Raw genomic sequence first — 22,343 nt, 5'->3', positions numbered from 1 at the left:
ACACACACACACACACACACACACACACACACACACACAGCCATGTGGCTTTCTTATAGGGATGCCCATCTGTCAGCTGAGGGAGGTAGCTCTCTGTTGCAGCTGGACTCATCTCCTCTTTTATCAAATCAAAATAAAGCCACGTACCCCAGAGTCAGGTATGGTAAACAGGCCAGCAAATTGCCTTCCCGTCTAGCTCCTGACCAGCCTTCCTGCTCTGAAGCCGCCCTGCCAGATGGAAGCTAACAGACTTGGGGATGTGTTTGGCAAGCTCGGAGGAGGGGGAGGCTGGCCAAAACAAAGGACCTGCCACCCCGAACAACTGCAGGGGGGGACAAGGAGCAGCCCTCAGGAGCTGACTTCCCAGCAGGGCGTTGGAAAGGAAAATGGGTTTTGTTTTCAGCCAAAGTACCACTTTGGTGGCAGCTCTGGTGGGGCAGAAAGGTATCCCAGGGCTCAGAGGGCTCCTGCCTTTGCTTCCTATTGTCTTTAGGCTAAAATTCAGACTCATCGTGGCATAAGATCTACGATGACTTTGTTAGCCTCCCCTCTTACTTCTCCCAAATAGAAATCCCCTATTCTGGGAAGATTTGTTTTTATTCCCTATAGTGTCTAATACAATGAAGTATCTCAAAACTTATTTGTTGAATGAATGAATAACTCAGTCTGAGGCATCTGATGGCTCAATGGATAGAGTTTTGGACTTAGGTTTAGGAAGATCGGAGTTTCATTTTGTCTCAGACATTTATTTAATAGCTGGGTAAATCAGCTGTCCTCTTTGTGCTTTAGTTTCCCCATTTGTAAAATGTGGATAATGGTAGTGAGTACTTCATAATATTGTTGCAAGGATCAATGGCCTAACTCAGGTAAAGTGTTTGGTAAAGCTTAAAGCTCTTTATACATGCTAGTTATAGAATTATTATTGATCAAAGAAAAAAAAAAGCACAAAGTACAGAAAATTTGATTTCAGAATCAATTCCCAGATTAGCTGATTAAAAAAACTACAACATATGCATTCTTCCTACCATTTCCTCCTTCCCTTCCCTTCCCTTCCCTTTTTCCTCCCCTTTCCTTCCCTTTTTCCTCTCCTCTCCTCTCCTCTCCTCTCCTCTCCTCTCCTCTCCTCTCCTCTCCTCTCCTCTCCTCTCCTCTCCTCTCCTCTCCTCTCCTCTCCTCTCCTCTCCTCTCCTCTTCTCTTCTCTCCTTTCCTTTCCTTTTTCTTCCTCTATGGTTCCTGTCCTCTATATTATTCTCTTCCCCAGCTTTCTATTCCCTAAATTTATTCTGCAATCCTTCTCCCCACTCCAAGTGGCTAATGGAGAACACAGTTCTTTCCTAACCCACCCCATGAGATGAATGTGGCAATTTAATAGTAATAACAATAGCAACAATTATAATAATATGCCTTTATGTGGTACTTTTTTGTTTACAAAATAAATGTTTTACAAATATTTTCTTGGGAAATCCTCACAACTCCAGAAGACAGTTCTAGAATTATGGTGGAATAAGGCAGGAAATTACCTAGCTCTCTCAAATTCCCCCCATTAATAATTCAAAATAATGGCTTAAAGTGAATTATAGATTGGCAGAAATAATTAAAAGCTGGGATAAAGCAGTTGTGCAGCTAAGACAATTTGGGAGGACCTTAGGGAAGATTTGACTTTCTGGGGTGGTGGTCTGACCATATTGAAAAGGAAACATCTCTGGGCAAATATATCCGAATCAACAAACAGAACGCCTTGGAGGCAGATTTGTTAGTGGTAGTGACAGCTTCAGGAGCTTTCAATCCTCTTATAACGGGGTGTGTGTGTGTGTGTGTGTGTGTGTGTGTGTGTGTGTGTGTGTGTGTGCTGGATAGTCAGGCACTGATGCTGGTGCTGGCTGTGGCTGTGGCTGTGGGTGAGGAGAAGTGAACACACATTCATGAGTGTAGTTGCAGAAAATAGAATCCTGCAGGCTGTGGGCAGTCACAGGAGAATTGAGTCTCTGGTTTTGGTTCCAGGACAGAGGAATGTAGCCCTGGAGGAATTATAGGAAGTAAGAGTGTTTGGTAAGAGTGTTACTGGGAAGCTCTGGTTTCAACTCAGGGGAGAGAGAAATATCTGAAGTCAGGTCCTCAGAGTGCAGAAAACAATAGCACAAAAAACTAAAAGCTTGAGATGTTATCCCCTCACACTTCAGGACTAGAACATACAGTTACTAGCCAAGACATAAGCCACTAAAAAATGAGCAAGCAAAAGAGAAAAAACCTGCCTGTAGATAGGTCATGAACTGATAGAAAAGGTGTGGATTCAAATTCAGAAGACAATGAAATCAAAACAGCTCCTTCTACTTCAAAGAAAAATTTAAAATAGTCACAAGCCCAAGAAGAATTCTTGAAAAAAACTTAAAAAAAAAAAAAAACAACTTTAAAAGTCAAATTAGAGAGGGTGAGGAAAATTTTCAATATGAGTAATGCAAGAAAATTTTTTAAATTATGAAAAAAAGTCAATCAATTGGGGAAAATAGATCCAAAAACTTAAAAAAGAAAATAATTCCTTAAAAATTAGAATTGAGCAAGGGAAGCTCATGACTTCATAAGACACAAAAAGGAATAAAATATAATCAAAAAATGAAAAAACATCAGAAAAGAATGTAAAACATCTCATTAGAAAAGCAAATAACTGGGAAACAGATCAAAAAGAAGCAATATAAGAGAACTTAGATACTTTACTTCAAGAAATTATTAGGGGAAATTGCCCTGAAGTTTTAGAACCAGATAATAGAATTGAAAAATATTCAACAATCACCATCTGAAAGAGATCCCAAGATGAAAAGTCACGGGAATATTATAGGTAAGTCTCAGAGCTCTGGTCAAGGAGAATTACTACAAGCAATTAGAAAGAAACCATTTAAATAGAATTGAGCCACAGACAGGATAACAGAAGAATTAGCAGTTTCTACATTAAAAAGACTTAAAGACAGGGTAGCTAGATAGTTCAATAGATAGAGTACGAGCCCTGAAGTCATGAGGACCTGAGTTCAAATCTGTCTCAGGATAAAAGGATTTTTAATGAATTAAAAGACTTTTGAGATATTGGTAAGGAAAAGATCAGAACTGAATAGAAAATATGACCTTCAAAAATCAGCTGAAACATAAGAAGATAAACATGAAATTCCAATTATAAGAAATTTAATACCCTTCAAATTCTTAAGAATGTTACTATTCCTAGTTTGAAAGAGCATTCATAGATAGAAAGCTTGAAGTTGAGTTGAGTATGGTGGAATAAGAAAAAAATAAAGCTGGATGGGAAGAGGTCTGGAGTGTTAGAGCAAAAATAGAGCAATTATCTCATACAAACAAGATATTAATGGAAGAACTGTAATAGTGGAGGACAGGAGAGGGTTGAGGATTGGTTGTGTTAGAAACTTAGTTTTATCAGAAATGGGTTAAAGAAGGAATAGCATGCACATCTAGAAAGATATAAAAGTGTTCTTAGATTACAGAGAAGTAGGAGGAGAAGATAAGAGGATTAGGATTCTCAGAAAAGATGTAGATTAGGGAGAAAAAAGTGAGGAGGGATAGAGTAAAAAAAGTGGGGGAAAAGATAAACAATGAGGAAAAATAGGATGGAGGGAAATGCATGACTAATAATTATAACTTTGAATGTGAATGGAATGAATTCACCCATAAAATGGTAATGAATAGCAGAATGGTTTAAAACCTACAGCAGGAGGCAACTTCTTATCACTCTCCTTTTATAATGAGGAAATTGAGGCAGAAAACAGGACTTGTCTAGGATCACATTTACCCACCATCATAGTAAAAACAGCCCCAGGTCCATTGAAATACATACTAATCTTGACTAAAATCATCCAGATCAGTCCCTGTGAAGTTTGAAAGCTTAAAAATGTATTCAGACACTGCTACTGTTCCTTTTAATTGAAAGGACTTTTTCTGTGGTGTTTGCATGTGCTGGGCTATGTGTATTGTATATTTATATCTACAGAATATGTGTAAATTTAATGGAAAATCTGGGCAGGATATGTGCATATATGTAGCTTATAGTAAAGGACCCTGGGTTTGGAGCCAGAGAATTTGGATTTGAAGCTTCCTTGGCCACTTTCCTTGTCCACAAAGTCTCTGGAACTCATTTTCTTCACTTGTAAAATAAATGGTTTGGAGCAGATGACCCTTAAGGTCTCTTTCAGCTCCAAATAAATGATCCAAGTTTATCATATGCTCACAAAACAAAAATAAATATAGATAGCACATTTATAAGTATGTACCACATATGTGTGTTTAACTTTTCTGGATTTGCCTCATGTTATCTTTCCCTTTGCAGATGCAAATTATAAACACTCCACATGTTCTAAGTCCATGTACTTTTTTATCTATTTCTTTCCAGAAATACTCCTTAAAAGATTGTTTATGCAATAGACCTCCCTCCATTCTTCTTCTATCCTCTCGTCAGAGTTAGTGTATAACTCAGGATGTCATCTGTTGTTTATTTGTTTTGTCATTCTTAATCTATGACTGGTCCATTTTCTTCTGTGGTCAAGTACAGCCTCAATAATGTCTTTGATGCCATTTCTTGAATGAATACAAACTATTATTTGGTAACATGCTGTGGCTTATATATGCTCCTTTTGCATCTTTCCATTGCTCTCTGGGTTACTTATAATTATGATTCTTATTGGATTACTGCGTTCTCCAATTCCCAGACCTATAGTCTCACCAGGAGAATATTGATCTGAAAGAAATGCTTTTCACGATATCTTCAACATAAAGAAGATCCAACTCACTTCCAGTTGATCAATGATGGACAGAAATAGCTGCACCCAGAGAAGGAACACTGGGAAGCGAATGTAAATTGTTAGCACTACTGTCTATCTACCCAGGTTACTTACACCTTCAGAAGCCAACCCACATATATTGTATCTAGGTTATACTGTAACACATTTAATATGTATGGGATTGCCTATCATCTAGGGGAGGGAGTAGAGGGAGGGAGGGAGGGGAAAATTTGGGAAAATGAATTCAAGGGATAATGTTATAAAAAAATTTACTCATGCATATGTACTGTCAAAAATTTATAATTATAAAATTAATAATAAATAATAAATAAATAATAAAATTTATTAATAATAAAAAAAAGAAAAAGAAATGCTTTTCATGATTGGCAATAGTTTGGAATGACTGGAAACCCTGCACAGTGTCTCCAACACAATCCAATCCAATCATCTTCTCTTGCTTAATTTAGAGCTCATTCCATTGTCTATTTGTAGGAGCTGTTCAAGATAAGCATGTTGAATGGATTGACTCAATGCGCTGGACTGTATGTCATAATTGGAGAAGTGTGCATCTTTTCATTCACTTTATTTTCCTGTTGTAGATGGATAGCCCAATGTCTTTCATGCTTTGGTGAGTTTACTGAAGAGGCTGCTGTTTCCCCTCCCTCTCTCCTAATTACCCAAATTAATTTTGTATATATTTGTACATAATTACATGTTTCCTCTCTTCCCTTCTCTACTACAGAGTAAGTTCTTTGAAAAGTACTGATTCATTTTTGGTTTTGTATTTCCCGTACCAGCACTATGTCTAGCACATTGTTGTTGTTTCTCACTAATGACATTATGGATGACATCTTAACTTGTGCATGAATTGGATTAAATCATTGGCTACATTTTGTCTTTCTGAGTTATTTATGCCAGGAAGAGTGACAATGGCCTGGGATATAATGGATGACCTTGACAATGTCTGACCAAGCTCTAAGAACTCCAAAATAACTGCTTAAGTCCCCTTTGTGGCCATTGGAACAAGTTTTCAAACAACCATTATGCTAGGGAAAGTTTCCACATTGTAGGTGCCCGATAAATGCTTGCTGGTTGAATTTCACCATCAGAAGAAATCATTTGTTTAGTCTTTGTCACAGGACATAAAATTACAGAATTGATTACATTGTTAGATCTAGAAGATCTTTTAGATATTTTCTGATGAGGAAACTGAGGCTCTGGGAGTGATTTAATAATTTAACACTGTGACTTAATGTTTAATCAGCCATTGTACAAAGCTTTCTATATAATTGTGTTTATCATAGTCTTGTATTCTTTGTTTTAGGGATTCTCTTATTTGAAATAAGTCTTTTAAAAATTTATTGAAGCCTTTTATTTTCAAAACATATGCAAGGATAAATTTTCACCATTGACCCTTGCAAAACCTTGTGTTCCAATTCCCCTCTCCTTACCACTCCCCTAGATGGCAAGCAATCCAATATATGTTAAACATGATAAATATATATGCAAATTCCATATAGACATATATATTTATACAATTATCTTGCTGCCCAAGAAAAATCAGATCAGAAAAGAAAATAAATGAGAAAGTAAACAAAATGCAAGCAAACAACAACAAAAAGAGTGAAAATGCTATGTTGTGATACACCCTCAGTTCCCACAGTCTTCCCTCTGGGTGCAGATGGTTTCTTCATCACGAGATCATTGGAACTGGTCTGAATTATCTCATTGTTGAGAAGAGCCACATCCATCAGAATTGATCATTGTTTAATCTTGTTGTTGCTATATATAATGATCTGCTGATTCTGCTCATTTCACTTAGCATCAATTCATGTTAGTCTCTCCAGGCCTCTTTGAAATCATCCTGCTGATCATTTCTTACAGAACAATAATATTCTATAACATTCCTATACCACAATTTATTCAGCCATTCTCCAATGATGGGCATCCACTCAGTTTCCAGTTTCTGGACACTATAAAGAGGGCTGCCACAAACATTTTTGCACATACAGGTCCCTTTCCTTCTTTAAGATCTCTTTGTGGTATAATCCCAGTAGTAACACTGTTGGATCAAAGGGTATACACAGTTTGATAACCTTTTGAGTATAATTCCAAATCACTCTCCAGAATGGCAGGATCCATACACAATTTCACCAACAATGTATCAGTAGCTTTTCTACATCCCCTCCACCATTTGTCATTATCTTTTCCTATTATTTTAGCCAATCTGAAAGGTGTGTAGTGGTATCTCAAGAGTTGTCTTAGTTTGCATTTCTCTAATCAATAAGGATTTGGAACACCTTTTCTTATGAAATGGTTTCAATTTCTTCATCTGAAAATTGTCTGTTCATATCCTTTGACCATTTATCAACTGGAGAATGGCTTGAATTCTTATAAATTCTTATAAATTTTGGAAATTAGGCCTTCATCAGAATCTTTGAATGTAAAAATGTTTTCTGAATTTATTGCTTCCCTTCTAATCTTGTCTGCATTAGTTTTGTTTATACAAAAACTTTTCAACTTAATATAATCAAAATTATGTTGTGTTCAATAATGATCTCCAGTTCTTCTTTGGTCACAAATTCCTTCCTTCTCCACAGATCTGAGAGGTAAACTATCTTTTGTTCTTCTAATTTTCTTATAATATCAGTCTTTATGTCTAAATCATGAACCCATTTCAACTTTATCTTGGTCTAAGGTGTTAAGTGCGGGTCAATGCCCAGTTTCTGGCACACTAATTTCCAATTTTCCCGACAATTTTTGTCAAATAGTGAATTCTTATCCCCAAAGCTAGAGTCTTTGGGTTTGTCAAACTCTAGTTTCTATGATTATTGACTATTTTGTCTGTGAACCTAACCTATTCCACTTATTGACTAGTCTATTTCTTAGCCAGTATCAAATGGTTTTGGTGACCACTGCTTTATAATATAGTTTTAGGTCTGGCACAGGTAGGCCCCCTTCATTGGCATTTTTTCCATTAATTCCCTTGAAATTCTTGAATTTTTGTTCTTCCAGTTGAACTTTATTATTATTTTTTCTAGATCTGTAAAATAATTTCTTGGGAGTTTGATTGGATGGCTGAAATAAGTCTTAAAAAATTAATGAACACTACACATATGAAACTTAAATTCTCCACTCCTATGTCAGTTGTGCATCCATAACGATGTGATCTACTGTAGAAGACTATGTGAGAAAGTCAGTTCATTTCCTTATTATGTTTTCATTGACTATGTTTGATATCTGTTAGACTTAAGTTCCTTAAGGGCCTGTCTTTTGCTTCTTTATGTATCTCTAGAATTTAGCACAAGACCTGGCACATAATAAGTGCTTAATGAATGTTTATTGATTAATTGATATGGGAGTAAGACTCATAATTCTAATCTTATAATTTCAAAGCTGTTGATGTAGTTTTTCTTGTTCGTGTTCTTGTTCTTTTTTGTTCTTCTTTTCCTTCTTTTTAAACACCATTCAGTCCAGGATCAAACCTGATATTAAGAAGACCCAAGGGTAAATCTGACCTGAGATACCGACTGTATTTACCTTGGGCAAATAACTTTTGTCTTCCTCTGTTTCCTCAGCTCTAAAATGGGGATAATAATAAGTTGTGAAAATTGAGTGAGATAATTTTTGTAAATTGCTTAGCACAGTGCCTGGCATATAATAGGCTTGTATAATAATACAATATATTATAAATATTGTATTTATTGTACTGTATTAATTGATATAAATATAATACAACAATAATGATAATGGCAAATCTCCCTTCACCTTTTATCTGACAGTATGGAGGGATGATAAAACTAGTGGTCAGTAGAGACGACCTGCAGTTAATTGAAGGCAGTAGATTTGAGTGAAGAAGCATTCACTTAAGCAACATTAGTTCTGTTCCCAGACTGTTCATCATTGGGCTGGTTCTATTGCCAGCAACATACAGGGATGTGGGGCCATGTTTTTGTTGCAATAGAGAAGGATGGAATACCATTGGTGAATAAACACTATTATTTATCAGGGGCTGTGATCAGTGTGTGGGATATGAGGGACAGCAAAAATGTAATCTCTTTCTCTAGAAGCTTACATTCGAATGGGAGAGATACCATGCAAACAATTATCTACATTCAAGATACATACAAAGTAAATGGAAAGTATTATCAGAGAGAAGACACTAGTGATAGGAGGGGCTGGGAAAGGTCTCTTGCAGAAGGTGAGATTTGACCTTAGTCCAGAAGGACTCACCTTGCAGGCAGAAGGAATGGTGACAGTTGGTGAGATGAGCACCTGTGAGGAATTTTGCCCTAGAAAGAGCAGTAATTAAATACAGAGTTTTTAATGGAGGTTTGAGTAATTGACTGCCAGTGATTTTTTTCAGCTAGTTAGTTGTAATTATACCAACACAAAGAGTTGAACATAACAGTCTGTGTGTGAACAAAAGCAGGAACAGTCAGATTTAACATGTTGACATGGTGCACAATATTGAAATGTTTGTACTGAACTAATGAATGAACTCCTGTTGTTTTTCAAAATTTTGTGACTTCAATCAGCTAATCATAGTGGGAAGGAAGAGGGGGAATACTATGTTCCCTGAAAAGCAAGTAGGTTTTGAAAGTTCTGGGTTTGGGGAGGGGCAAAATAGGAGCCCTGGCAATCATCACCTTGAAAAATGTCAAGGATTAAAGAATTACCTGCCAGACTTGGCAGATTGCCACATCCCAGAAAAAAATCCTTATTGAGGCATTCCATTAATCCCAATGGTAGTAATCAAAGCAAAATAACTTGACCTTTAAGATGAACAGCTGGTTTAGGAAATGGTGTCTTAGAACATTATTCGGATTTCAGAACCATGACTTAAAATATAGAAATAATGGACTCTTGGCGAGGATAAAATGTACCTAGTAAGGGCTGTTAGTAAAAAATGTGACATCTAAAAACCACTCATCACTAAATTCACATGTGTAGCTAGGTTCAGTGGGGCCATTGGATGTGTTCCTCATTCATTTTCAACCCTTATTCCCATGTGTCTGAAAATTTCATTTAAATTTTATTAGTATCATTTTAGCAAACCAAACAGAATATGCATTTTTTTTAAAAAATTACAAAAACTTTTAAAAATGAATAAAACAGTAGTAAATTATTTCAACATATAGGCTTAGAACAGGGTTTCAATCATGAGTGACTAGTATTTGAGAAAACAATATCCTTTGAGACTCTTCTGATATTGAGAGCATAGGAAAAAAGTACCTAAACTAAAGTTTTGGAAGAACTTTTCATATATCTCTCTCCCAGTATACACTAATTTTCATCTCAATTAGCTTTCCTCAGTACTTTGTTTCAGTAATTGCCAAGCAGTCAGTATTGCAGCTGTCCCTCTTCTTGTACTGGAGTAGTACCATAACTGTTTTCTCCCATGTGACTTTTTCTGGGGGCTACTTTCAATTTTATTAATATAGTTTGTTTTTATATTATATACATTCACATATTATTCTGACTTTGTGAGAAGTCTGTTGTCGCAATTCAAAACAGTGAAGCAAAACTAACACTACCTTGTCTAAAAGTATATACAACAGTTTATATCTGTATCACCCCAACCTTTCTGTTTAAAAAAACAACAGGAGTCTATTTATTTTCTCTCCCTCATCCCTACCTCAAGAAAAGAAAGTACCCCTCCCAAATTTCTTGTAACAAATAAGCATAGTCATCCAAAACAAATACCTCCAAAGCTGCAATACATGTGTACATATACATATATGTGTCTATCCAAATCTGTGTGTGTTTTTACACACTCACATATATTTCATTCCATATTCTATTATGTATGGCATATTTCATCATCTTATTCTTTATCAGTTTATAAAAGTTTTCAAAATTATTAATTTTTATAATATTGATTTTATAGAATTGTTTTGGGTTTGCTCACATCACTTTGCATCATTTCAGATTTTTTTCCCCATATATTTTTGAAATCATCTATTTCATTTGTTACAACACGGTAGTATTTCATCAAATTTATGTACCACAACATATCCAACGACAAGATATTCTCTTGTTTTCTAGGGTTTAGCCACTGCAAAAAGAGCTGATATAAATATTGTACATAAAGGACTTTTTTCCTTTTTTAAAATAACTTTCAGATATAGGCCTAGCAGTAGTGTAGTCAGGTCAGACAGTACATATAGTTTAGCAACTTTTTGAGCATGATTTCAAATTGCTTTCCAGAATGATTTCACCCATTCATACCTTTATCAATAGTGCATCAATGTGCCTATTTTCCCTCAACCCCTCTGACATATTTTCATTTTTAAGCATTTTTTTGCCAATCTGATTTGAATTGGAATGTTAGAATAGTGATTTGGACTATTTTTTCACATGGCTATATATAGATAGCCTGGGTTTCTTGAGAGCTATCTGTTCATATCCTTAGAAGGCTTATAAATTGTCGAATGGCTTTTTTTCCTTATAAATTTGAATTAGTTCCTTATATATCATGGAAATGAGATCTTTATCAGAGAAACTTACCGTAAAGATTTTTTCTCCAGTTATTGTTTTTCTTTTCATCTTAGCTTTATTAGATTTGTTTGTGCAAAACCTTTTAAATTTTATATCATCAGAATGATCCATTTTATCTTCTATGATCCTCATTATTCCTTGAATGGTCATATACCTTTTTTTTTTAATCCATAGAACTGCTAGGTAATTTTAAAAAATGTTTTTCTAATGTTATGATGTGACCTTTTATATCTAGGCCATTTATTTATCCATTTGAATATTATCTTTGTATAAGATTGAGTTATTAGTCTAAATCTAATTTCTTCAATATTGCTAATCCAATTTTCCAAGTACTTTTTGTTAGATAGTGAGTCTTCATGCCAGTAGCTGGGGCCTTTGTGTTTATCTAATACTAGGATATTAATGATATAGTTGCTTTTATATGCTGTGTACCTTGTCTGTTCCACTGATTGATCTTTCTATTTCTTATCTGATAATAAGTTATTATAACAATAGCCACTTTGTGTAATATAGTTTGAGAACTGGCACAAACAGTGCCATTTAGTTTCCATTTCTTTTCATTATTTCTCTTGAGATCCATGAATTTTTTTTCTTTTTATTTTCCTAGTTTTATAAAGAGATCTTTAAGTAGTTTGATTGGTATGGCATTGATTAATTTAATTTAGGTAGTAATGTTTTTTATCATATTGGCTCATCCTACCCATGAGCAATTAATATGTTTTAAAATTATTTAAATCTACCCTTTTTCTAGAAACAGTTATTTATATAGTTTTTGTGTATATTTTGGTATAGGGAAATAGGATTACAAGTATTTTATATATTCTGTAATAATTGTAAATGGAGTTTCTTTTTTAATTTCCTCTTGCTAGATTTTATTGGCATTCCATAGAAATGCTAATGATTTTGTGGATTTATATTCTGCAAGTTTGTTAAAAAATATTGATTTAATTAATTTTAGTTGCCTTTTTAGGATTTTATAAATATACCATCAAAGCCTTGTAAAAATCGACACTTTTGTTTCTTCTTTACTTATGATTATTTCCTTTTATTATTGCCAGCATTTTTAGTACTATGTCAAATAGAAATAGTAGTGATGAACATTCACGTTTCACCTTCGAATCTATAGAAAGTATTTCAATTTATTTCTATTACAAATAATGTTTGTACTTAAAATCTATTTGTATACTACTTATTATTTAAGGAAAATTCCAATTTCCCCTCTGTTTTCTATTTTTTCAAAAAGATATTTTACTGTATTTACTAAATTACTGCCTAGTGCTCCAGAAGTCAGTAATAGCATAAGGCTGCCTACCACCAACTTAATAAAAGGCACCAAAATTGGTTGGTAGGAACATAAAAAAAATCTCAACACATGGAAAAAGGGAAAGTAATCCTGAAACACAATGGTAGGGATATTTTCCCATTTTTCCTTTGATGGATGAGTTTTGAATAACAGCAGTTAAAAATCAGAAAGGAACCACCATAAATACTGCACTTCTGTTGCCATCAAAAAAGCTGCAGATGGGGACAAATAATACAGTAGGAGTTTTTTGAAATAGCCTAATTTAGATTGCTTTAAAAAAAAAAAAAAACTTGAATTCAAAAGGTGCTGTTCTTTATGGATGACTGCTTTATTCATTGTTCAAATCATTTATTTAAACATGTCATTTATGTTAGGTTTCTGTTTTGTTTTGTTTTAACAAATGGTTATCTATTTCATTAGTTGATTTTTGCATAATCAATGGCAATCCCATGAGTCTCAAAGTCTGACTCTTTGTGTTTTATTTTTTGTGTAGATCTCCAACACAGATGGAATTTTCCACTGGTCTTTCCTTAGAACTAAATCTATTTATGGGTAAACAATGGCAGTGAAAAGAAATGTTGTGCCTTTAAAAAATAGAAAACCAGTCAATAAGACTAGTTTAGCTCTTACCTGGTATTGGATTTTGCAAGGACTGGCTCCTGTACTATGTAGTCTTTGGATCTGCAATCCTTCTAATTTCATTTTGTCAGTGAGTAGCCTGCCTGAAAACCATTACAGATTACTTGGCTCTTACCCTTTCTACTGCATTCAACTTCTTCTTCATGTGGTATACAGTGTCTACTACAAGCCAAAAGTCTGAAATCTTTGCCTGGTGAAAGGTATTAACAGAATTGACACTCATTGCCAGAATTTGGTGGTAGATCAGGAATATCCAGTCTCTATTTCATCCTTTGCTTCTACTATATTGTTTGTTGGGACTATGCAATAGATTGGAAATAGATTTCTGTTTTCCAATTCATCATAATATTCTGTAAGATCACCCTGCGGTAATGTTATATTTATACCATTAATGATTGCTTGTGCCAGTTCATTATAGATGTTCTCAAATGCATTATGCTGTAGCCTTCGGAGCATCCCAAATTTGGTACCCCAAAATTCATCTCTCTGTTCAGTTGTCCATCTGTTACAGAGATAATTGCTTTTTCATTTAGGTTTCTCTTTTTTTTCAGAGGCTGATTATAAGCTAAAGTGACACTGGTACTTCCTGGAGCCTCCTGTTCAGGCTGCCTAAAAAGAGACACTGGATGCCCATGTACCTGCCCATGGGGATAACCTCGTCTAACCTGCCTGCCTACCGCCTCCTCCTCGGTTGCCACAATTGCTGCAGATGTCCGGGCTTACAAGTTTGGTCTCCTCTGTTGTTGTTGTCACTTAAAAAAACAAAAACCAGGACTGGCTGTTGCATTTTGTCCAAAGCTTTTTCTCCTTCAACTGACATAATCATGCTTTTAAGGTTCAAAAGAAGACCCCATAAGGTTGGGGTCATAGACGGGTGTCTCGAAGTATCTCAAAAGAATTTACAGACTTGGACCTATCTCCAAGTCAATGGGCAAAGTTCATTGTAATTATAACAACAAGTAAAACAGGCTAAATTCCAAAGGGATTTAGCAAAGAACCTGGAGAAAGAGGATAAATTTATAAGACAAAGTTAGACCAGAGCTTCATGTTACTAATTTACTAATTTTATGGCTTACAGGTAGATTTGAGGGATAATCTCTTCACTATTGTCTCAGGAACTTGGTTATTATTGACCAAAAGATGATCCATCTGATAGTAATGACTTCAGAATCATTGGCAGACAGATTGTTAGAACAATAGCACTCTAAGGTCAGAGGCCTTCAGGATCACTGCTATATATTCAATATGATTTTTGTTTTGTTACTAACATGGCTAATTTAGTTGAGAGTTTTTCTAGTATTATATTACCTCTGCATTCCTTGTATAAATCCAATTTAGAGCAATTTCTTTCTCTGGAATAGAGTTGTCTAAATTCTCTGTTTTTGTTGTTAATTTGGATATTTCATATTTTTCTTTCATTCATTTATTTCATTTCAGTTACTGCATTGTTAGGCAAAATAATATCTTTTAAATCTTCTTTATTTGTTGTGAATTCTTTCTCATTTTTGTTCCTGATAATTTGGTTTTCCTCTTTTCTTATTTTAATCAAATTAGCTAATGGTTTGTCTATTTTATTGGTGTGGAAAACAACAACAACTATCCAACCAGCTCCTAGTTTCATTTATAATTCAATTCTTTGCTTTCCCCTCATCTATGTCCTCATTACAAGAAAAGTCCCCTGTGTATAGGAACAGTATCTCACGGGAAATGAAATTTTATTATATCAACAATCAAACCTATTTCATGGTAATTCCTAAATGCACAAGCTTGTGCCCATTACCTGGCTCAGTTTGCCCTAGTCCAAATTGTTACCTCCTTTTCCCATGAAAAATGTTGCAATATCTGTAAATTATATTAGCCATGTGTTTACAAGGCTCAGTAAAGAACAAATACTAAGGTCACATACAAAGTCATAGCATATAGCATTGCATGTTAGAATTACATAACAGTAAATCAAGACTGAGTTTACATGTACATCCATGGTACATGGTGTTGCAGCAAAGTTGCATATGATAGACCAAAAAATAGAGGTCACATTTAAATATATAAAATCATAAAATATTTGAAATACATATCAGGAGACTGACAAATGATCCTAATTCCTAAGAGCATGAATAAAACACCATTCATGCAATTCTTTACAAGGAAGAGGCTAGAGAGCCTGCTTTTAGAAGAGTAGTGCTATGTGTAATGGAGTGTTGAAATGAATGAGTGAATAAAGCATTTATTAAGAAATTATGTGCAAAGCACTACACTAAGTGCTGGGGATACAGAGAAAAATAAGACCACCCCCTACTCTTAAGGAACTCAAATCTTCCTAGGGAGACAATTCATGTGGAAAGATCAGAGGAGCACACCATCCAAGGGCTGGGAATCTGGAAGTCCATCCTGGGTTTTGTAGCCAGCCCATCAATGCCCTAAAGGCCAGTGTTTGGGAACCAGGCTAGGGATCCTTGAGAAAAGGACTCAACCCTCAACAGTATTAGTGCTGCATTTGAATTGAACCTGGGGAGATCAATGTCATGTAAAAACTATATTAGAACTCCGTCCACTCTCCCCAAAGAATATACTCCCCTCCAAAAAAGTGCTCCCCTCAGTTTGTTCGTTTTTTGATGGGAAGATACTTATACTTCTCTTCTTGCTATGTCTTTGAAGTAAATATCTTTGTAAAAGCTAATTGATATTAATTGGTTAAATGGAACTGGGGTGCTAGTCACTGGTGGTTAATTCATAGAATAGGGGCTCAAGCTGATAATTAGAGTTGTCCCATCCCCTTAGGTTTTCCTCTGGAACTCTGAGGGGGAGATATAGGCAACCTGACAATAAAGCTAAGCCCAGAGAATGCTTGATGCATATTAAAAACACTGCCTTATATTCAATTTAACATGAATTAATTAAACACAAGTGTGAAAAACATTGTTTGATGATGAAAATGCAGAGACAAAAATGAGTCAACAGTTACATTCTACTGGGAGATATATGAATACAGATGAATAAATACAAGATAAAGGAAGAAGAAAGTAATGAATGAAAGATTAGGAAAGAATTCTATCAGAAGTGTCACAGGGGCTAAGCTCTGAAGGAATGTGGAGTTTTTAAGAGGTGGCAGTAAGGATGGAGTCCTCACTACCACCATTCATTATATATTGGAAAGGTGATAAGAAAGGATGGAATTGGGAGAGGGAAAGCTGAGTTTGGGAAATAGAGTAGCTTAGTTTGGTTGGAATATGGAACATTTTTCTTGCTGATTTAAAAAATCATTCCCTGTAAAGCCTAGCAACTTCCTTCCAGTGTCTGGATTTTATTGTATTCTTATCAGTCTTGAAACCCTACTGTGTCGATGCCCTGAATCTTGCCCTCCTCCAGCATTTGGGTATCTCAGGTTAAACTTATGGCTTCCCCTTGTGAGAGTAAAAGCATGCATATAATAAAGGTCCATTGCTATGAACATCACTGACTGTTCTACCTCCTTTATGAAAGTCTCTAAATCCCAAAGCTGTTGCAGTGGACTGAGACACAGACAAAAAAACAAATGCAGTCCTGAGTTGTATTAAAAGGGGGTGTCCAGGGCCAGAGAAGAGAGGCTCCTTGTACTCTGTTCTTGTCAGACTTCATCTGTTCCATTCTGGGTACCCTTTTTAAGAAAGATACTGATGAGGTAGAATGTATTCAGAAGTGGGAAGAGAGACACCAGGATAGAAAAATCTTGAGAATATAATATAGGAACACTACTTAAAGGAACTGAAAGTGTTTAACCTGGAGAACAGAAGAGAGTGGGATATTCATAAAACTAAGTTCAAGTGTTTGAACTGTAATCCTTAAAGCACTATATTAAGGCTGCTGCTGTTGTTATTTCTAATAGAACTATTCAAAAGTAGAATGCAGAGGAGTGAATTCTCCCTCTTTGGAGATCTTCACAGGTTACATGATTACATTTCAGTTTTGTGGTAGAAGAGATTTTTGTTACTATTTATTTTGGACTAATGGATAGATTTCCCATAAACTTATATGGAGAAAAATTATGTCTTTTTTTTCATTAGCCTCTGACTTAAATTTAGTATTTCCTTCAATTAAGAATATAAGCAACAAACATTATTCTGTGAAAGGGATCACATATCCCTGTGAAAGGGATCTTTGCATTGCCAAAGCGCTTCATGAGACTCAGTGTCCTATACTAAAATGACCTCTGAAGCTCCTCCCAACACTGACTCTGATAAGGATGGTCTTAAGTCTTTCAAAATATATATGAGATATAGACTAAGGCTCTAAGTAAATGGGAAGAAGATTTTTTGTTATTTCTTTTCCAGTCCTTGACTGTCAGTGAAAAAAATCAAATTTGTTGATCCCAAATTCAACAAATGTAGTAAGAGGTTACTCTGAGTATTGTTAGACTATCTGGCAAGGTTAATATGATTGGTTTTATTTTTTTCCCAATTTACCTCACCTGCAACGGAATAAAACCAGGATAAAAAAATGATAGGCTTGCAGCCAAAAATATCATATCCAGAAAAAATTATCTATAATCCTGAATGACAAAAAATGGCATTCAATGAACTTGCAGATTTTCAGGACTTTGTAACAGAAAATTTAACATATAAGAACCTATATGAAAGATCAATTTTAAGAAACTTAACATGTATAATCTGTTTAAACATGGACAAATTATTTGGTTTTTTATATAGGTATATATATATACATATATATATATATATATATATATGATTTATATCAAAAATAGGGTAGCTCAAAAGAAAAACTGGCAGAGTTAAGGTAAAAATAGCAATCCTGTCATAGAAATGAGGTGCAGAGGAAGAATAGACACAGAGGCATTAGAGGGAAAAGGAGGGTTCATAATTCTGAAAACCTACTCACATTAGGAATGGATTCAATAGGCAACACTACATATATACCATGCAGGGTACAACACCCTCCAAAATCTATAAAGAAATAAGGGAGGAGGATTGGGCACATAGGGAAGCAAAGAGTGAAGGAAGAAGACAAGGAAGGGATCCTTAGGTGGGGAGAGTTTAAATAATAGCAGGGCAAGTTATGGAGCAGAATTTCATTAAAGAGGCAGCAGGGATAGGAAAGACATGTGCATATGTGGGGGGAGTGTATGTATGTATCTATACATTCACATGTATATACATAAATATATCTTTTCTTAAATGTAGCTTACTTGGGAGTAGTGGGGGAATGAAAGGGGAAAAAAGAATAAAGTAAATAAAGAGTGCAGCGAGAACCAAATAATTTACAAGGAAGTAAAGAAAAAATGGTCATTAATGAATATAATTTCTTATACTAATATGTATACTTTCTTGATCTGGTAATTCGATGTTATATATTTCAAAAGCTCCATGATGTTCTGCTGGGCACATGACAATGTTCTCTTTTATTTTGCTTTATTTTGTTTTGTATTTCTTTTCTGTTTTCCTTTTTTTTTTGTTTTTTCAAATAAAAAAATTAAAAGGCAAAAAAAATGTGACAAATAATTCCAGGATAAAAAGGCAATGTATGTTTTGAAACTCCACAGGAAAAAGGACAAAGGTTCTGATGTGGGTGTTACCTTTGGCAAGGAGCCTTTGGCGGGGAATTGTTGGGTGTGAAAGTGTAGAGCAACAAATGAGGAAAAGAAGCCCTTTGGGTAATGAGCCTTTGATAATGTTGATAAGATCTGGAGGCATGGGGGCAGCTAGGCGGCTCAGTGGAGAGAGGTCTCAGGTGGAGTGAAGAAGACCTGAGGTAAAATCTGGTCTCAGACTGTACTAGGACCTTAATTCACTGGAGAAGGAAATGGCAAACTGCTCCGGCATCTTTACCAAGAAATCCCATGTAAAGCATTATCTCTAGAGTCATAAAGAATTAGACACAACTGAACAACAGAGAGGCACAGAATCCTACAGTCTCAGAGGTGGAAATAACTTGACAGGGCCCTAATGCATGAATTCCCTTTGACTATCTCTCTTTAAGCTCTTTCTTGAGCTCTGAGAAAGTAAATTACTGCTTTTTGCCCTGGAGGAGTCTATTTGCATATTGCATAATATCCAGATACTAACTGGACCCCCTTTTCCCCCTTGCTTCGGTCGCTTTCCACAGGTTTCTGTTAGGACTCTTCTCCTCCCCCCCCAACTCCCCATAGTCTTTCTTGAGTCCCTTCTCAGCAACTGGAAAAGCTTGCAGTTTAGAAATTTTTTGGTTTTCCTTCCAACATGATTTCCTCATCTATGAACAAAACAATTCAATTTAATAAAGATTTCTTATGTGCCTCTATTGAGACTACTATTCTGATGTCTCATCTTGGGGATTCTTCTTGGATTCTCAAAGAGCTGTGTCAGAAGACTGAGCCTGGGTCAGATGTGGGACTGGCTGATGGACTGAAAGTCTAAGAAACCATCTGGTTGCTAAAAGCATTTCTATAAGCCCTCCATTTTGTTTCACTGGGAAAGAACAGAGTTATCTAGGAAAGAGGAACTGAGAGAAAAGTATAATGAATCTTTCCCTCCCCCAGTCTTGAGGTACCTGTTCTCTCCATAACAGCACCCTCCCTTTATCCCTTCTCTCTCTCCTACCCCATTGGACTTGGAAAGCCAGGGAGAATAAAGCAAATGAAATAATGACTCTTTACAGTCCCTCGCTTTTTCACAATACTTTGCTGTTTATAAAATGCCTTCACAATAATTTTAATAATGATAGCTGGTACCAAATGCTTTTAGGGTTTTACATAGGATTCCATGGTTTCATTGAGCCTTACTCAAACATATCTATAACTTAGTATTTAAGTATATTAGTATATTATATTTATTATATATTATATATGTTAGTATATATATTATATATAAGTTTATAGGATATATATACATATATATGTGTGTGTGTGTGTGTGTGTGTGTGTGTGTGTGTGTGTGTGTATTAGTAGATAATTTTCAGGGCATTGCTTTCCCGGCTCACATTGTGATGAAATATCATGGGTGAAATGTGAATCCAGCTCTTTTGACTTCAAGAACAGAACTGTACCCACTATACCATGCTACTTCATCCCTGAGCCATGAAATTATTAAGGAAAAAAAAGAAGAAGGCAAAAAGTAGATAGCAGAGAGCAAAAAAAAAAAAAAAAGGAACAAAGAAAAGATGGTTATGAATATTATTATATACACATTCTTGAAATGGATATACATTGTTACATATATTTTGAATCCTCCCTAGTGTTCTACTGGGCATATGACAATGCTTGTTTTGTTTTTTCTTTTTCTATATTTATTTTTCCATTTTTTTATTTTGCATTTGTTTTAAGTGAATAAATATACTTAATCAAAGAAAAATAAGAATAACATTAATAAAATCATTAATAATAATATTAACTAATATTAATATAGCACTTTAAGGCTTGCCAAGCATTTTACAAATATTATCTCATTTTATTTTAGTAACAGCTTTGGGAGGTAGGTGTTTTATTTTCCTTATTTTAGAGATAAAATAAGGCAGGCAGAGAATGAAACACTTACCCCAGAGTCACACATCTAGGAAGTGTATGAAACTGAAAGTTTTCTTCCCTATCTAGTAGAGTACTCCTTCTGCATTAAAAATGTTCAATTTAATTCTTCCATTATGGCTCTTGGGGGCACCAAAGTGCCCCCTTAAGAAAACGCATCCTTTTTCAAAGAGATGAGTAACTAAAACATGCAACTCCAAGGGAGCAGTAAGGAATATAAAATGAATATTTTGTTACATTAAATTAAAAAGATTTTGAACAAACAAAACCAAGGCAACCAAGATTGGATGGCAAAAAACTCAGGAAAAAATTTACAGAAAGTTTCTCTGATAAAGAGTTTTTCTTTATCAGAGAAAAGACCTCATTTTAAAAGTATATAGAGACCTGAATCAAATGTATATGAATACAAGTCATTCCCCAATAAATAAATGGTGAAATTATATGGAACAGGTAGTTTTCAGATGGAGGAATCAAGCTATCTATAAACATGTTTTAAAATGCTCTAAATCACTGTTGATTAGAGAAATGCAAATTAAAACAACTCTACCTCATACCTATCAGATTGGCTAAAATGACAGAAAAAGGAAATGGCAAAAGTTGGAGGAGATGTGGGAAAATTGAGACACTGATGCACTGTTAGTAGAATTGTGAAGTAATCCTATTATTATGGAGAGCAATTTGGAATTTTGACTAAAGAGCAATCAAACTGTACATACTCTTTATCTAGCAATATCACTATTGGACCTGCATCCCAAGAGATTAAAAAAAAGAAAAAGGAACAATATGTACAGAAATATTTATAGCTGCTTTTTTTTTTTGCAGTGGCAAAAAATTAGAAATTGAAGAGATGCCCATCAATTGAGAAATGGATAAACAAGATGTGGTATATGATTGTGATGCAATATTGTTATGCTATATAACACAAGAAGTTGCAAGTAGGATGACTTCAGAAAAAACCTGAAAAGAACTGATGAAAATGAACTAATACTGAGTGAAGTGAGCAGAATCATGAGAACATTGTACACAGTAACAATATTGTGCAAGGAACAAATGTGACTGACTTAGCTATTCTCAGCAATGTGAAGATCTGAGACAATTCCAAAGGATTTTTGATGAAAAATGCTATTCATCTCCAGAGAGAGAACTGATAGAATCTGAATGCAGATCAAAACATACTTCTTAAATATTTTTTTTTCTGGGGGGGGTCTGTTTTCTTTTACAATGTGACTAACAGAAATCTGTTTTGCATGATTATGCATGTATAACTATATCAAATTGCTTGTCTTCTCAGTGGGAGAAGAGGGAAAGGAGAAAGAGAAAGAACTTGGAAATAATTTTTTAAGTGTAAAAATTATTTCATATGCATTGGAATTATATATATATATATTATATAAATTCGAATTATAATCTCTGTTCACTCATCATTCCTAGTTGTTCCGTATGGGATCTGTGGGACAAGTCTAATTCCTCTTTTACAAGCAGCTCTTCAAAAATTTGAAATCAGCTCTCAGGTCCCCCTAAAAACTACTCTTCTCCAAACTAAACACCACAAAGGACAAGGGTTGAGGGATTTAAGGACAGCACTATGTAGCATAAAGTTGACCTGGTTAACTAGAATATCAAATTTTCTTTCTC

At 34.9% G+C, this 22,343-nt stretch overlaps 1 long non-coding RNA gene across 1 annotated transcript; it reads left to right on the top strand.

The window, feature by feature from the left end:
• Window positions 1-13,216: 13,216 nt before the first annotated feature.
• Window positions 13,217-14,695, top strand: LOC141553755 (uncharacterized). Its single transcript, XR_012485627.1, has 2 exons — window positions 13,217-13,289; window positions 13,771-14,695. It is a non-coding gene; the product is annotated as an uncharacterized LOC141553755 (long non-coding RNA).
• The last annotated feature ends 7,648 nt before the right edge of the window (window positions 14,696-22,343 follow it).

Source organism: Sminthopsis crassicaudata, chromosome 2 (genome assembly GCF_048593235.1).
Source record: "Sminthopsis crassicaudata isolate SCR6 chromosome 2, ASM4859323v1, whole genome shotgun sequence".
NCBI lineage: Eukaryota > Metazoa > Chordata > Mammalia > Dasyuromorphia > Dasyuridae > Sminthopsis > Sminthopsis crassicaudata.
Note: the sequence above shows the minus strand (reverse complement) of the source record. Positions and strands in the feature narration are given on the sequence as shown.